The sequence below is a fragment of the Hylobates moloch genome, unplaced genomic scaffold (assembly GCF_009828535.3).
Source record: "Hylobates moloch isolate HMO894 unplaced genomic scaffold, HMol_V3 SCAFFOLD_14, whole genome shotgun sequence".
NCBI classification, from domain to species: Eukaryota; Metazoa; Chordata; class Mammalia; order Primates; family Hylobatidae; genus Hylobates; species Hylobates moloch.
In genome coordinates, this window is record NW_026652289.1 from 101,650,255 (window position 1) to 101,662,543 (window position 12,289).

General features: G+C 43.6%; 1 protein-coding gene across 2 annotated transcripts in view; it reads left to right on the forward strand.

The window, feature by feature from the left end:
* CGNL1 (cingulin like 1) overlaps positions 1–12,289 on the forward strand; it is a 127,189-nt gene that overhangs the window by 63,801 nt on the left and 51,099 nt on the right. The window lies entirely within an intron of this gene.

Below are 12,289 nucleotides of genomic sequence, written 5' to 3' on the forward strand. Positions count from 1 at the left end.
CAGTTGATGTAACATCTTAATTAACATCTTGATTTTTATAATTGATGAAAAGTGTAAGTTTGACTAAAGTATCTAAAGTTACGGAAGTACTATATAACAATTAAACATTAATTGAAGATTAGATGGTGAATCCAGTTACTGATGTTACAGATTACACTTATGCACACCCATATCGCTGAATGTAGGAAAGAGATACTCATTATGTAGTTATTCAAATAACAGGGAAATAACATGTAGGAAAGATGAGTTGTTGTTCCTGAGAAATAATCAAGAGCATACCTAATTCCAATAAATTTAGTGATGTCAAATATTTAGTTATCATGTCAGGTATGTGATTCTGGTAATTCTGCTTTTACTAGTTTAAAATTAAAATATTTAAATTTGAATGGTAGGGGTAAAGAAATAGAAAACGGACCAAAACTTTATATAGATAATATTTTTCCAATGGATGGAAAATAGACATGCAGATTTAAGTTTTACTCTTTTTCCAAGAATTTAATAGTTTTAGCGCTTACATTTAAGTCTATGACTCATTTTGAATTAAATTTTGAACATAGTATGAGGTAGGAGTCTATTTTATTCTTTTGCATGTAGATATTAGTTGTCCCGTCACTGTTTGTTGAAGAGACGATTCTTGCCTTATTGAATTGTCTTAGCACTATTCTGTTCCTCTTGTTTTATTTTCCAGGCTCCCTGCCATTCAAGTTGTTTCCCAGACATTAGTTTTGGTGCTGAATCTTGGATATTAAAGCATCTACTCAAAAGAGACTGTTTAGACCAGAAGTGACTGAGATACTACTAACTATTAAGTTCAAGTTAGGGTTACTGCCACTGTAGGTAGGTGAGAGGTTGTGAGAGAAATTAGAGAGATTGTGAGGAAAATTAAGCTGTTATTAGAAAAATAGAGTAGCGTTTTCTCTGGATGTCTGGAGGTTGCGGAAGCATATTTTCCACCCTGCTTTGTGTGCAGCCTTGCTGATGGTAACTTGGTCACCTGGAGAGATTTTGTGACAGACACAATTTCTCTACTGTAGACTGGACTTTTACACATGGACAACAGTAGTTACTTGAAATAGTGAAAAAAAAATGAAAATAAGCAATAAAAATCAGGAATTCTCATAGTGGCTGTGTTACTCTGCTATTAAAAAGCTGTGTGACCTCAGGCAACTGTTCCAACCTTGTTTTATCTTATGTTAAATGGGGATACTGGATTTATGACCCCTGGCCCTCTCTGGCATTAAAGTTCTATGATGTTGATGCATTTGAAGATGATGTTAACATGGCCAGGCTTTGATGTTTAGAACCCATGTTATAAAAACCTACCTAGCAGTGCCAGAAAGTAAGGAAGTGCTCCAAACACACACACACACACACACACACACACACACACGTGCACTCACATGGATGAGGTATGGCAGAGGGACACAGGAACTAAATACAGAAGCTGCCAGTGGCCAAAGTCACAAAATAAGGTAGTATTGGATTGTGACCCCCAAATAAAATAAATGCGCATGGGGTTCGCACTGATGTAACAAGTAATTGAATACATAAATGGGGAATAATAGAGGAATCTACCTTCTGGAAGAGTTCCAGATAATTTATTTAGATATGTTGCCTTTAAGTAGGTAGGGGCTCACTCCCCACTCTTGAAGTTGGGCTGCACATAGTGAATTCCTTCCAGAGCGTACAGGATGAAGTGGGGGAGAAAAGAGTCACTTTTTATGGTGGGTTGGGGAGTCAGTGGAGAAACCTGATAAACATTACGTCAGCCACGTGATCAATTTCAGCATCAGTCCCATTGATAGTTTATACCTTTGATATGATATGCTGAAAATGACACTTTACCTTTGTGGTCTTTCTACCCCAAACATTAGACAAATTCCAATTGAGGAACATCCTGCAAATATACCTTGCCCAGTACTCCCCAAACTGTTATGGTCATCACAACCAGGGAAAGTCTGAGGAGCCGCCATAGCCAAGAGGAGCCTGAGGAGCTATGATGACTGAATGTGATGTGGTCTCCTGAATGGGATCTAGAGTCAGAAAAGGACGTTAGGTAAAAACTAAGGAAAGCTGAATACAGTATGGACTTTGGTTAAGAATAATAGATCAGGATTAGTTCATTCATTATGACACATGTACCACGTTTGTGTAAGATGCGGTAACAGGGGAAGCCGAGTGTGGGATGAAAGGGAATTTTGTATTATTTTAGCAGTTTTTCTATAATCTAAAACTTTTCTAACGATAATTTTTCGTTTAAAAAATCCTACCTGGGGGAATATTCTAACACCCAGTATGGTGCCTCTTCTGTGAAGTCATCCTCAAGCAGCCTGCTTCCCACAGTGCCACTGCTTTCTCCGTGGCACCACTTGCATCTCTGTTCTGCCACTGGCACGGCAGTTAACCTCCCCTCTTGTCTGCCCTGCAAGGCTGTGAGCTCCTCATTCATCTTTATGCACAGCTTCTGGCACACAAGAGGCACTCACATGTTTGTTAGCTGATACAATGAAAGAGTGAGCCCTAGAACGTATGTTTCCCGAATCCACTCCACGTACCACTTTTTGCTTTGAGTCCCTGTACTCAGAGACGCTCACATTGCAGCTAAGAGGCAGAATAGTAATGGGATAACGATGCCCATGATGTACGAAGAACAGATGAATCTCCGTTATAGAAGAGTTCCAAATAATTTAGGAAGAGAAAGAAATGCCTCCTCTCTCTACTTTAGAGAACAGCATAAGGTTTGCAATGAGAATGTGTCAGAAAAGTGCTTTAAAAATATGTTTATCCCGAGAAAGATGCAAATACTACTGGGACCAACTCCCCTCCTCCTCCACCTTCCTGCAACTATACCTGGCCCAGTATATGCAACTCCTCAAACTGTTATGGTCATGAAAACCAGGGAAAGTCTGAGGAGCTGTCACAGCCAAGAGGAGCCTGAGGAGCTATGATGACTGAATGTGATGTGGTCTCCTGAATGGGATCAAGAGCTAGAAAAGAACATTAGGTAAAAACTAAGGAAAGCTCACTTCCACATATTTCCAGTCAGAGACTTTATTTCTTCATTTAAGGCTTTTGCTCTTTGAAATCCTCAGGTATGATGACTTAGCTGGAGGCATACGCTTGATTTATCAACTGAAGCCTTAGGTTTCTCGCTCTGGTAAAGGCAGAACCTGGAGACCTGGAAATAGGAGGCACCTCTTAAGGGAGGTTAGAGGATCTGATCGATTCATTGATCCTAGAAATTGAGGTTCAAAAGATGAGGTGGGCCTAACTTGATCCATTTCCTCAGAGGCATCACACATATTTCAGGATTACAATGTTGATGCATTTGAAGATGATCTCCAATCCTACCTAATAGGACGGTGCACAGATTAAGGAGTGCTAGGTTCTCATTTGCAAGGAAACTTTGCGAGCAGTAGATTTGCAACTTTGTTTATACATTGACATTTTTCATAGGTTGAATCAGAATACTCACAAAAGCACGTAGAGTAAAATAAAGAAAGGCATTTCTAAAAGATCATAGGAAATATAAATTTAAATAGAATCAATTCTGGGGATAGTGAGGACGAATAGAACCCAGCTGTGTAGTCCAATAATCCTGAAGGTGAATTAGAGACGTAGTCCTGAGACTTCTGGCAAAGTGAAAAAGGAAACACGATCAACTTCATGATTTTTGTTGTCTATAAGGAAAAAGAAAAAAAACAAAACAAAACATTTCCTCAGGGGAATTAAAGCTTCTCTTGACGTATAATTCTGAAAGTTATACCCAAGTTTCCTTGCTAGCCTGGGGACCTGGGGACCCCATGAGCAGAGAGAGGAGGTAGATGCTGAGATCCAGGCATGCACACTGTCATCTGTACATGCCTCAGGCCCACACGTCACTGAGGGAGAAACAGATCTTTGTCCCAGAGTCTTGAACAGGCCCTCAGGTATGGGCATTTTATTTCCAGATTTTACTTCCTTACTGTGAAGTATGAGATAACATCTGTCCTTCCACACGTGGGATAAGGGGACGGGTGTAGCTGCTAAATGTGAGTATATGAGTATGATTCTGAGGTCTGGTTTGATACCAGGAGTTAATAAGATAAAGAACACAATAAATACATTAGACCATAATTAATACTTTAGTGAGTTTATGATTTCAAATTTGCAGTGAAGTTAATGCTGGTGAAGTTGAATTGTGTTGATCCTCTTGCTTTTCTTTTGAAAATATTAAAATTTAAGTAAGAGCTGAAGTAGATGATCCTTAGAAGTCTGCAGTCATTCAGAATCACTCCAATTGTGCTTTCTTCTTTTGACAGGGTTACTAGGCAAGGAGATTGGGGCCACAGACAGATTTTGGAAGGAGCTTTCTAGTGATGGATGACAGAACTCTTGGTCCTGTCCCGTTAACTTGTTTTTCATGACATAAAGACACAGAAAGCATGCTTATCAAGACTGTACGTGACCCAAAGCAGGCAGAGACAGCCCAAGTACAAAATGGCAGACCCAAGATTCACAGTGATCTCAATGGTCAGAAACAAGGGATTAAAAATCAACTTGGTTAAACTGAAAAGAGATACATGATATCTGCTGTTTCTTTTTCTTTCAGTTTTGGGGATTAACTATAGAATGAAGACCCATGAGTTAATAGGACTTCTGGATGATCATAAGCTCTACTCCCTGGCAGCAGCACAGATACACTCATGTCTATAAGTAAACATGCTGTCAAGTTTTAGAAACCTTTGAAGAACCATTTAGTGGATTTAGTGAGATTGCATATTCTCAGATTCGACGCTCTTCTTTCCATCTGCTGTGGTTATAATAGGTGCATAGTTACTTTCCACAATCAGAGGCTTTCAACAAATAACAAGTAGTTATGGAGCTCCAACTGTATATATGACATTGGTCCAGGCACTGGAGCTAAGAAGATAAGCGAGACATAGTCCAGATCCCCAGGAGAACCAGGCATCTCTCCTAAATATGTGGAGATGAGGGAAGGATTCACGTACCACGTTTGTAACCCATAGTACCTAGAAGAATGAGATGGACAGTAAGTGCTCAGAGCGAGATGTGAAAACACTGATGGGGTATAAACCTGAAAATCACTTAAAAAATAAATCTGCAAAGCAAGGGATGCAGGCTCCGAAGACCATCACTTTTATCCGCCTGTGTTCTTGCCATTTAAAAAGTTTCACATTGATAGGTTCATCTAGTGACTTACTGTTCTCCTGGCATAGCCGTCAAATGAGTATTTCTAACTGGATGGTGTGTGAGTGGGGAGGGGTTGAGAAGGATCCGTATTCTGAAATGGAGGCCAAAAAGCTTTGTTGATGATGGAAGTACAGAGGTGGAGTTCTCGTTCTCTTCTACGTGTCTCTAGGACCCTGCTGTGGTTCTGTTGAAATCCAGGCTGTGAAAGAGTCCACCTGTGCCACCACCCTTTTTCTTTGTTCCTTTTTTCTCTTGTGCACCTGGATTCCGCATTTGACACCCTTCATTTATGAGCAACTTATAATAAACTACTCATATGTGATTAGGCCATTAAAAATAGAAGTAGAAAACATAAAAGCAGGAGGAGGGATGGATTTTATTTTGGGAATCAGCCCAATCCCATGAACTTTCTGTTCTTTCTGTTTGGGGCTAAATGGTCCTGATTCTTCATTTTAGACTAATTGCAAACTGGTATGCATTAAATTTTCCATCCCAGAACAACTGGATTATGGCTTTCTGTTCATTCCTGAACTCTAGCCACTTGTGATGGTGCCCAGTGTTCAGCTGGCATCTCATCCAGCAGATTTTGGCCAAGGGTGTTCCCTGGAAACTCGAGTGTCTAGGCATGAGCTCAGACACTGGCGCGTTTGCCATCCCTCTAAATGTCTCCATGTGCTTCATGTATAATTCTAACTGTAAAGCCAGAAGGTAGCTCCTCCTCTCTGCATGCAATAGCTTTCTCATTGCTCCTGTCTTAGGGATTTATCACTCATTCCTTGTATGACAGGAACTATGAAGATTGTTTTCATTACCTCTACTGGAAATGGCTTGAAGGAAGGTCTTTTAAAAATCTTTATTTACATCCTTCTGGGGGCTTTATAGGGTAGAGGATCAGTTCATATAACTTGGCTATACCCTGTGAGTCCTTAAACCATTATGCTTCCTGTAGCTTTTACAGGAAGCATTTCCTGTGAAATCTCTGAAATAGTTTTCGTGTGTAACTTGGAAACCAGCTGTCAGCAACTCATTTGCATGGTGTCATCAGTATCCTTCTTGCTTTCTCAGTCAGCTCATTTACCACCATGCCTTCCAGTTGGTCTCGGTCTCATGACCAGCATCTTGGTGGATTGTAAGATGCAGTGACTCTGCAACCTCTGCCAGCCCTCAGACCTCGAGGTGGCTTTGAGCTGTCTTGTGGGAAGGCCTCCCTTCTGTGTCAAGTATTCCTCATGGTTATCACCAGCTTATTTCTTTAAAATCAAACGTCTCATACAACATGAATTTCTGGTTTTATACCTGCAATGATTCAAAAACAGCCTTCGTTTGGCCTTTTGACCTGGGAACACCATTAAGGAGAGAAAGAAAGGATGACAGTAAATAATCAGCTCTGGGGACTCTCCATCTGGGAAAATACAAAGGTATAGCCACTCTACTGTTTTCAAGCTCTACATATGAGAGCACTGATGAACGATTTTGGGGAGGCACTTATAAGCACCAAGGAAGGGTGTTAAATGAATCCACATTGTCTTGGGAGGTATTTCACATCATTTGGAGTGTGACCAGCCCTATTTTCCCTGATATAGATAGACTTTAATAGAGCATTAGGTCCCAGTTCCATTGTAAATTTTGTTAATACCAAGTGAAGTCCAAGGGAATTGGGAAAACATCTATTTTCATGTGAAAGCATAACTTTGGAAGCACATAAAGCAACTAATTGACAAAAAAAATGAAAGCATATTTCCAGAAGGCCAAGAATGTCTTGGCAATCCAGATAAATGCTGTTTGTAAAAGCAAAACTGATAACCAGGAATGACTGTGGAATGGAGCCTCATGAACTCCAAGATAAGATAAATGGGTGAAAGACAGGAGGAGGGAAGTGTGTGTTTCCAGGGAAAATGTTCACAGGGTTATTCTAAAGCTTGGTTAGACAGGCTTACCAAGGTGACAAATACGTTTAAAAAAACAAAAACAAAAAACCCCCAAACAGCCTTACTTCCTTACCTGTAGGGCCTTAAAACCAAAACGTGACTATTTCTAAGAAAATCATAGGCCGGGCGCGGTGGCTCACGCCTGTAATCCCAGCACTTTGGGAGGCCAAGGCGGGCGGATCATGAGGTCAGGAGATCGAGACCATCCTGGCTAACACGGTGAAACCCCGTCTCTACTAAAAATATAAAAAAAAAAATTAGCCGGGTGTGGTGGTGGGCGCTTGTAGTCCTAGCTACTCAGGAGGCTGAGGCAGGAGAATGGCGTGAACCCACGAGGCAGAGCTTGCAGTGAGCGAAGATCGCGCCACTGTACTCCAGCCTGGGTGACAGAGCGAGACTCCGTCTCAAAAAAAAAAAAAAAGAAAAAAAAAGGTGATAATTTTTAACAGAATTACCTATTGAGAAGATTAAGAGTTGTGCTTGACCTGATATTTGGGTGGAGCCCTGCCTTCTACTCTAGGGGTCCCCAACCCTCAGGCCATGGACCAGTATAGGTCTGTGACCTGTTAGGGACCAGGAGCGCGAACCCTATTGTGAACTGTGCATGTGAGGGATCTAGGTTGCATTTTCGTTATGAGAATCTATAGTAACTAATGCCTGATGATCTCAGATGGAATGGTTTAATCCTGAAACCATCCCTCCCCCCAACCCCCGCCGATCCATGGAAAAATTGTCTTCCACGAAACTGGTCCCTGGTGCCAAAAGGTTGGGGACTGCTGCTCTACTCCATTCCAACTCTGTCTTGTAAAGGAATGATCAAGAAAGAGGTTGGTGGCCTTTAGCTAGTAGTTGGGGTGGTGGGCAGTATATTGTAGAGGATGAAAGCATGAGCCCCAGAGTCAGACTCACATTGAATCCTGGCTGTGTACCTTGAGTCAGGACACCTCACTGGTTGGAGCCCCCGTTTCCCAATCAATAAAATGAGGATAATTACAGAGCCCAGCACACAGAGCACAGTGAGGGTGAAATGAGCCCATACATTCAAGACTTGGTAGCACAGTGTCTGGCCACCAACAGATGGGTGCTGATAGACTCAGAGAGGGGAGAAGGGCCAGGGGCCAGGCACAGCAACTGCTGTGTGGTTGCTGAGTCCGGCAACGCTGAGAAGGGTGACAGTTGCATCCACGTTGTGTGGAAGCAGCACTTCAGCAATCCAAACAGAGCAGCAGACCCCAGGAATGGGAGTCTGACATCCCCAAGGTCCCACATCCTGCTGTGTTTGGTGGTATGGGGTAGCTGGGGAGTGATATCCCAGCTGGTGCAGGCCCAGGGATCTTTTAGCAGGTCCCTGTAAGTGCCTGGTGCATCTGGTGACTTCGAACAAAGGGCACCAGTGACAGCGTTGGTCCAACAGGAAAGAAGGCCTTAGGCAAGAGGGCCTCTTTGTTTGCTCCTGTGTGTGCACCTTGTCTGCCCTGACAGGCAGAACTCACTGTTTGTTTTGTGGAACAAAGAACAGGCCTGGTTAGATTGGAGTGGGAACTGGGGGCAGGTGGGGGGAGCAGGGTGGGGCGGGTGGTGGCAGGGTTCCTGTTGTGACAGTACACTCCAGGAGAAGCGTCTGGCATGTGTCTCTTGGCCTCAGCAGGGGAAAAAGAATAAAGACATATTCTCATGCTTCAACTTTGATCCCGTGAAGTAAAAGTCCGCAGACAAGGGTCTTGAGTGGCCTGAACTTCTTCACTCTCTGCTTCTTATTTAACATAAATAGGACAATTATTGGAGCTAGCTACTTACCACAGAATGAGGTGAAAGAGAGGGCTACAGTTTCCAGAAATGCAGCAATTCCACAGGAATGGAGGGTGTGGGTGGGCCAGGCAGAGGGGCAGGCCCTGCAGAATCTGGAAATGGTGGCTTCAGCTCAGGCCACAGGAGCTGAGCATGTATGCTGTGCAGCAGAGATGCGGGCTTGCACCCCTGCACACACAGGCAGCGGCCTGTAGGAGTCCTGCAGGGAAGAAGCTCAGCCGTTGTATAGGGAGGCATTTCTTTCTCACACTAGCGGGCACTTCCATTTTCCTGGTGCCCTCAGTGTCATGCTAAGAAAAGTGTAAAAGACATTCTCTGTACCCTTGAGGATCAGAGGTGGGGATGGTCTAGATGGAAAACAGAATCGAGCAGAAAGCAGCCAGTCCACAGGTTCCACACTGTGGCGTGTGCTGGTTTTTTTTTTTCCATCTACACTGCCTTTCCCTTCCCTCTGTGTGGCACCAAGCACTCTGCAGCTTTACCTGTCTCACCCAAATAGAGTTAAGGCTCCCTCACCTCCTCTTCGTAGCACTGGGTTCCTGTCTCCACTATAGAATATACAGTCTTGTGTTGTGCTTTCTTTTTTCCCATCAGTTGCTCATACTTAGGTTGATTGGTCAAACAGTTTTTTTTTTTTTTTTTTTTTGGAGACCAGGTCTCACCCTGTTGCCCAGGCTGGAGTGCAGTAGCTTGATCATGGCTCACTGCAGCCCCAGTCTCCTGGGCTCAAGCGATTCTCCCACCTCAGCCTCTCAAGGAGCTTTTGTAATGACAAGGTTTTGCCATGTTGCCCAGGCTGGTCTCAAACCCCTGGGCTTAAGTGATCCATCCACCTTGGCCCCCCAAAGTGCTGGGATTACAGGCATGAGCCCCTGTGCCCAACCTGTTTTTGTTTGTTTGTTTTTTCTTTTTTTGAGTGTTTACTTGTGGCCAGACAGTGTATTAAGCCTATGAGCAAAAATGGATGCATGCTATCCTAAAAATTTTACAGAAAACATAAGAAAAAAATCATGCAATTAAATAAAAATTGCACCCATGACAAGGCTTATGCAGGAGAGAGGCTAGGATTTGACCTCATTTGGGTGGTCAGGGACCATTTCCTTGAGGAGGTGAGGATTGGTAGAGAGGAGGCAGAGTCTTCAGGCAGACGTGCAGAGGCCCTGGGGTGGGAGGAAGTATGGTACAGGAGGAACTTTATTTTTTTTTTTAAAGCCAGTAGAAGGATGGGGTGGGTGAGGAGGAGGAGTGTGGCGTGAGATGGGGCTCGAAGGGTAGGTAGATGATACAGACATTGGAGACTGAATTAAAGACGTTTGTTTTTTATTTTTGCCTTTATCCTTAAGAGCACAAGAAGGCCACTGAAGCATTTGGTGGAGGGTGACATGATCTGATTTGGGATTCAAAATAATTTCTCCTGCCCCAGTGTGTGGGGATGGATTGGAGAGGGCAGAAGAGGGGATGTGGGTAGACCAGCTTGGAGGGTCTTGCTGTTGCCTGGGAAGGAAACGTTGGCAGCTTGGAGTCGCATGGCAGTGGGAGAGGTGGAGAAAGGAAGGAAGAGCTGAGATAAACTTGGGAACTCAAGAAATAAAGTTAATGGCTTTTTTTTTTTTTGAGGTGGAGTCTCACTGTGTCACCCAGGCTGGAATGCAGTGGTGTGATCTTGGCTCACTGCAACCTCTGTCTTCTAGGTTCAAGTGATTCTCCTGCCTCAGCCTCCTGAGTAGCTGGGATTACATGCTTGTGCCACCACACCTGGCTAATTTCTGTATTTTTAATAGAGACGGGGTTTCACCATATTGGCCAAGCTGGTCTCTAACTCCTGACCTCAAGTGATCTGCCTGCCTTGGCCTCCCAACGTGCTGGGATTATAGGCGTGAGCCACCGTACCTGGCCTAAATGGCTTTTCTTATTATGTAACTTCTCAGAGCCTTTAATATGTGGGTTAATGTAAATTGTGATTCTCTGAGAAAGGACTTGACCTTAAGAATTTTCCACAATATGAGTGGGCCACAAATCTTTTTTCAAAGAATCTTCACAATATTTCATTCCATAGCATACTTCTGGGGAAATACTGCATTACATAATTGCTTCTTTTTTGGGTACCTTCCACAGAGAGTTGTAGATACTATACCAAGGTCTGTAATTGGGAATGGGCCTGACCCAGTACAAAGAGGAATGTGTTTGACACAGGGTTTGAATTGAAGCCTTGGGCAGATCAGACAGAATAGGTAGACTGAATTCAATTTAGGAAGGTTTTGGAGGCCAGGCTGAGGGGAGTTTGGATGCATTTTGTTGTGTGTTGGGAGTCGTTCTGGGCTCTGAGCTATGTCATGGTGGAAGTGCCATCTTGGCTAGGTCATTCTGGAAGATGCCTGGTAAATGGGTTGGGTGGTGAGGTGTGTATTGGAGTTGGGCAGCCTGGCTTTCTAGCAGTGAGTGGATGAGAACCTGGGTGTGGGGAGTGGGAATGGGGAGTGAATCTTTGGGGTTGAGAAGGAAGTGTGAGATGTTTTCCTTCGTACCCTTTTCCTTTGGTGGGTGGCCACTGTCAGCAGCTGAAAACAAGAGAGGCTCTTCTGTGTTTTTCTGAGGCCAGATAAGCATAAGGACACCCTTGCAGCCCGTGGGTTCCCATGCAGCACTGGCAGAGAGGCCGTGTGTTGGGAATGGCGCTGCCATTGTCAGGGAGCGGGAGAGGAATTACTAAGGTTAATAGATGAAGCCTGCGGAGGAGGTTAAGTTGGCATCAAGGCTATCAACTTCCCGCCACGGCTGAGATATCACTGTGTGACTTTGAACAGGCCACTTAACCTCTCCAGGCCCCAGTTGGTCATCTGGAAAATGAGAGGCTAGAACGAACGTCAGGCCCCTCCTGAGCTGGAATTCCAGCCATCTCGGGGAACTGAACATTGTTAATGAGGGCAATCATTTATCAGGGTCAGCAAGAGCCTGTGCTCCCAGAGAACTATCAATTTTGTGAGAAATTTGGATTGAGAGTGAAGACTTTGGAGAAAAAAAAAAGTGTGGAGTGTTCAGTTCACACATTCCTCTGAAATGCAGGCATCTTTTCTGAGGCAAAGATGTAACAAAGTGAGGCTGACTTCAGCCAGGACAGATTTTTTTTAGCAATGCAAAGGTAGACAGCATCCTAATGAATGAATCTGCTAACTGAATGCTTATTTTAGGAACAGAGGGCGCTAACATTTTATTTTTACGTGGGGTGTTTGGAAGTTGAAGGAATTTTCTCACAGAGACGTTGTTATGAATTAAGGCTAGGTTCTCAGGCCAGCTCACAGTAGTTGATTTAGCCCATGACACCACTGAAATAGTGTGTATTAACTATGAAATACAGAATA